Genomic DNA, 5,321 nt, shown 5'->3' with positions numbered 1-5,321 from the left:
CACTGTCCTCCGGATTTCAATCTTTCACTCTGATACTCACAATCAAACTGGGCCACTTTGGTGCTGGTTCCCGAGTAAGTGGGCCTGTGCACACTCTAGGCCCCTGTGGGTCTCTCCAACAACCTCTCCTGTGAGGCTGGGAGTCTCTCCTGCTGCCGCCCCAAACCCCAGGGGCGCTTTCAATCAGAGGTTTGAGGCTTTATTTCCCTGAGCTGGAGCCGTGGGTTGCGCTGTCTGCTTCGCTGCCCGCCATTCGTCCGGTTTATCTGTGGGCGAATGTGGTGCCCCGGGGTGCTACCCGCCACTCTGCCTGCCCCACTCTCCGCCACTCTGAGTCCGGCCCTCTGGGTTTATCTGTGCAAATGTGGGGCCGCAGGGTCTGCTAGTGCTCGGACTGCCTGCGCCATTTGTCCCACACTCCACCAGTCTCAGTCCCGCCACAGTCACGGGAGTCCTCTCCACCCCGGTGCCCGTCTCCGCCCCTCCTACCAGTCTGGATGAATGTTTATTTTCTATTTCCTTGGTGTCGGTCCCCCTTGCTGTTCGATTCTCTGTCAGTTCTGGTTGTGCGAGGAGGCGCAGTGTGTCTACCTACGCCGCCATCTTGGTTCCACCCCTGCCCTTCCATTCTAAATGAAAGGCTTTGCTGGATAGAGTCATCTTGGATATAGGTCCTTGCCTTTCATGACTTTGAATACATCTTAAAAAGTGGACCATAACTTTCTTCAACTTATTCAAAGTTTGCATGCCTGGCAGACCAATACATGGTAGGGTGTAGGAAGGAAGCGTAAGTTTAGTTCAGTTGTCTATGGGCAGGTGTGACTTCATTCCCATTCGTCCCACTTGCAGACATGGTAACTTGGAATGGTTCTTGAGAAGCTCTTTGATGGCAAAATGGTGGACATGGAACTCTGAGGCCAAAGAATCTTTTTCTTTTTCTTGCACTTGTATTAACTCTCAAAAACTACTTGTATTTGCTGTTGGAGCTTTGCATTCAGTTGCTTTACCTCCCCAAAAGTCATCAAATTCAATTCCTCTCTGCTGTAATGTAGATGCTGGGTGGAGGCATTAGCCTGTGGTTTAGAGATTGTCTCCTTTGTTCTATGCCTGGCTGTGACCATGAGGCTACAGTACCCTACTGTGGCCTAAAGTAAGTGGCACCTGAATCTTGTAGCATAGAATGCCCAAAGTCTGTTTTTCCCTCTGTTTCATATTTTAAAAAAATCCTCACATGAGGACATTTTTTCATTGCTTTGAGAGAGAGAGAGAGAGAAAGAGAGAGAGTGAGAGAGTTATATCAATATGAGAGAGAAACATCGATTGGCTGCCTTCTCATCTGTGCCGTGACCAGGGATCCAACCCGCAGTCTGAGTGTGTACCCTGACTGGGAATTGAACCAAGAACTCTTTGGACCATAGGGTGATGCTCCCACCAACTGATATACACCTACCAGGGCTCCAATATTCTTTTTATTTTATTTTATTTTTTTTAATTTTAATTTAATTTAATTTTTTTATTCAGTTACAATTGTCTGCATTTTCTCCCCATCCCTCCACCTCACCCCAGCCAGTCCCACCTCCCAATATTCTTTATATAGAGTCTGAGAGGCCACTTGTACTTCCATCCATCTACTTTGCAAAATACTTTGGTACTTGGGAATCAAACTGTGGGGATAACTTTTTATCTGGCTTATGCCTGAAATTAAACAGGTGATGCCAGGGATTGTTAGAACATTCAGAACCTGGCCCTGGCTGGGTAGCTCAGTTGGTTAGAGCATCCTCCCAATATGCCAAGGTTGCAGGTTCAATCCCTGGTCAGGGCACATACAAGAATCAACCAATGAATGTATAAATAAGTGGAACAACAAATTGATTGATTTGAGAGAGTTTCTCTCTCTCAGATCAGTCAACAAAAAAAATTCAGAATCTGAATCCACATCCTTATTTTGTGCATATTGTACAGTGCAGTTTATCTTCTTACTCAAAATGGTTTTAACATCTTCATAATAAGTACTTTTTAAAAGCTTAGATCAAGGACAATCTTAGTTTGCAATCAAATGGTATTTTTCAAAGCTTTTGAAAAAAGTCTTTTGGCTCCTTAACAATGTGTTGTACAAGGGATTAGGTTTTGATACTCTTTCAATTTTTAGCTCTAAACAAACATGGCAGAGGAGAGTATTTCTTTGTTCCCAGGTTACAAACACTGCAAATGTTGTCATCATTCAAATCGCTGTTTACAAACTGCTCCTCTTCATTCATTATGCCCCGTCCAGCTCAGTGCACAGCCGCAGCCATTCTGCACGTCCAGGGCTCCTACATTTTGTCTTTATTTCAAACAAATATCAGTTGTACATGATTGTACACCCCTGGAAGATTTGGAAGCCAAATTATGAAAAATGGCAGAGTAGAATAGACCCAGTGTTTATAGTTTATAGTTATAGTAAATGAATCAAAGGAAGAAGACAGGATTGGGAAAGCATCATTAAAGTACCCTGAAAAGGCAGAAAAGTTCAGACAGTTACACAGTTATGTTAAGTTCAGACAGGCATAAAATTATATTAAGATAGACAAAGAAGTGAAAGGTTGACAAATCCTTTCCCCCAAAACAACTATAAAACTGCACAAAATTTTCAGGCCTGCCTGGGTGGCTCAGTTGGTTGAAGCATTGTCCCATCCAGCAAAATGGTTCTGGTTAGGGAACATACCTAGGTTGCAGGTCCAATCCCCTTTCAGGGTGTATATGGGAGGCAATGGGTCAATGTCTCCTTCTCTCTCTCTCCCTCTCTGTCTCTCTGTCCCTTTCTCCCCCTCTGCCTGCCACCCCCCCACACCTTCCTCCCTCTTTCTCTCCCTTTCTCTCTCTCTAAAATGAATAAACACATCCTTGGGTGAAGATTTTAAAAACTATAAAATTTTCAAAATCAATCATTTCATGGTGCTGGGAATCCATAAGGCTCAGCAAACAACAAATTAAAAACTGTATATTCATTAACAATTGCTGAACAATAGGAGCCTTCACTGAAGAATGAGTGTACTACGCTAGGGCTGCCTGCATCTGCTACCCTAGTTTGTTGAGGCTGTTCTGTTAGGGTGGCACTGGCTGTGAAAACCAGTAGCTTTGCTGCAGCAGAAACCCTGGGCTTGGGAGCCTGCTGTGAGGCTGGGATCCCCTTGCTCCTCAAGGGGGAGCTCCACAGATGAGATATCCCTCCCTCCCGATATTTATCCACCACACGTGAGTGTGGGACATGCCTGTTCCACATCTCTGCCCCTCCTACTAGTCTCAGTGTGGCTTCTTCTTTATGTCCTTAGTTGTTTGTTCTTTTGGTGTTGAGTTTTGTCAGTGCTTTATAAATTTTGGATATTAATCCTTTATCAGATATATCAGCAAATATGTTCTCCCATTCTGTGGGTTGTCTTTTTATTTTGTTGATGTTTTCCTTTGCTGTGCAAAAACTTCTTAGGTTGATGTAGTTCCATTTGTTTATTTTTTCTTTTGTTTCCCTTGCCTGGGGAGATATATCTGATAAAATATTGCAATAAGCTATGTCTTCCAACTTTTTTCTTCTTCCTCAGGTTCGCTGTTGCTATGCAGGAGCTTTGGGGTTCCATATAAATTTTTGAAATATTTTGCTAGTTCTGTGAAATACGTCATAGGAATCTTGATAGGAGTTGTGTTGAATCTATAGATTGTTTTGGGTAGATTGGGCATTTTAATGATGTTAATTCTTCCTATCCATGAACACTGTATGTGTTTCCACTTATTTGTATCTTCTTCAATTTCTTTATTTTTTTATGATTTTCAAAGTACAGGTTTTTTACATCCTTGGTTACAGTTTTGAAGTAAATGGGACTTTTTAAAAATCTCCTTGTTAGTTTGTTATTGGCATATAAAAATGCAACTGATATTTGGATATTAATTTTGTATCCTGCTACTTTGCTGAAGTCATTTATCAGTTCTAGTAGTTTCTTGGTGAAATCTTTGGGGTTTCCTTTTTTACTGTTGTACAAGTACAGTTGTCTCCATTTTCACCCCACCACAGCCCCCTGCCTCCCACCCTCAAACCTACCCCCTTTGGCTCTGTCCATGTGTGCTTTATACATATTCCTTGATGGCCCTCCCCCTATTTCCCCCCATTATACCTTCCCCCCCATCTCTGGTTACTGTCAGTTTGTTCTTTATTTCGATGTTTCTGGTTATATTTTGCTTGCTTATTTGTTTTGTTGATTAGGTTCCACTTAAAGGTGAGATCATATGGTATTTGTCTTTCACTGCCTGGCTTATTTCACTTAGCATAATGCTCTCCAGATCCATCCACAGTGTTGCAAAGGGTAGGAGCTCCTTCCTTCTCTCTGCTGTGTAGAATTCCATTGTGTAAATGTACCATAGGTTTTTGATCCATTCATTTACTGATGGGCACTTAGGTTGCTTACAGCACTTGGCTATTGTAAATTATGCTGCTATGAACATTGGGTGCATAAGTTCCTTTGAATTGGTGTTTCAGGGTTCTTAGGGTATAATCCCAGCAATGGTAATGCTGGGTCAAAAGGCAGTTCCATTTTTAATTTTCTGAGGAAATTCCATACTGTTTTCCACAGTGGCTGCACCAGTCTGCATTCCCACCAACAGTGCACAAGTGTTCTGTTTTCTTCACAACCTCGCCAGCAGTTATTTTTTGTTGATTTGTTTATGATGGCCACTCTAACCAGTGTGAAGTGGTATTTCACTGTGGTTTTAATTTGCATCTCTCTGATGGCTAGTGATGCTGAGCATCTTTCATATGTCTCTGGGACCTCTGTATGTCCTCCTTGGAGAAATGTCTATTCAAGTCCTTTGCCCATTTTTTAATTGGGTTGTTCTTCTTCCTGGAGTGGAGTCATGTGAGTTCTTTATATATTTTGGAGATCAAACCCTTGTCTGAGGTATCATTGGCAAATATATTTTCCAATACACTTGGTTTCCAATACCTTGCTCTAAGGGACATATCGGTAAAAATATTGCTGCGTGGAATATCTGAGATTTTCCTGCCTTTGTTCTCCTCTAGGACTTTTATGGTGTTGTGACTTATATTTAAGTCTTTTACCCACCTTGAATTTATTTTTGTGTATGGTATAAATTGGTGGTTGAGCTTCATTTTTTTGCATGTAGCTATCTAGCTCTCCCAATACCATTTGTTGAAGAGGCTATTTTTACTCCATCTGATGCTTCTGCTCCTTTTGTTCAATATTAATTGACCATATAGACTTGGGTTTATTTCTGAGCTGTCTATTCTGTTACGTTGATCTATGTGTCTGTTCTTATGACAGTACCAGACTGTTTTG

General features: G+C 41.9%; 1 pseudogene; it reads right to left on the bottom strand.

Annotated features, from left to right (window-relative positions):
• Window positions 1-798: 798 nt before the first annotated feature.
• On the bottom strand, window positions 799-2,258 carry LOC112296496 (protein EURL homolog; annotated as a pseudogene).
• Window positions 2,259-5,321: the final 3,063 nt, after the last annotated feature.

The sequence above is a fragment of the Desmodus rotundus genome, chromosome 7 (genome assembly GCF_022682495.2).
Source record: "Desmodus rotundus isolate HL8 chromosome 7, HLdesRot8A.1, whole genome shotgun sequence".
Taxonomy (NCBI): domain Eukaryota; kingdom Metazoa; phylum Chordata; class Mammalia; order Chiroptera; family Phyllostomidae; genus Desmodus; species Desmodus rotundus.
This window is presented reverse-complemented; position numbering and strand designations above follow the sequence as displayed.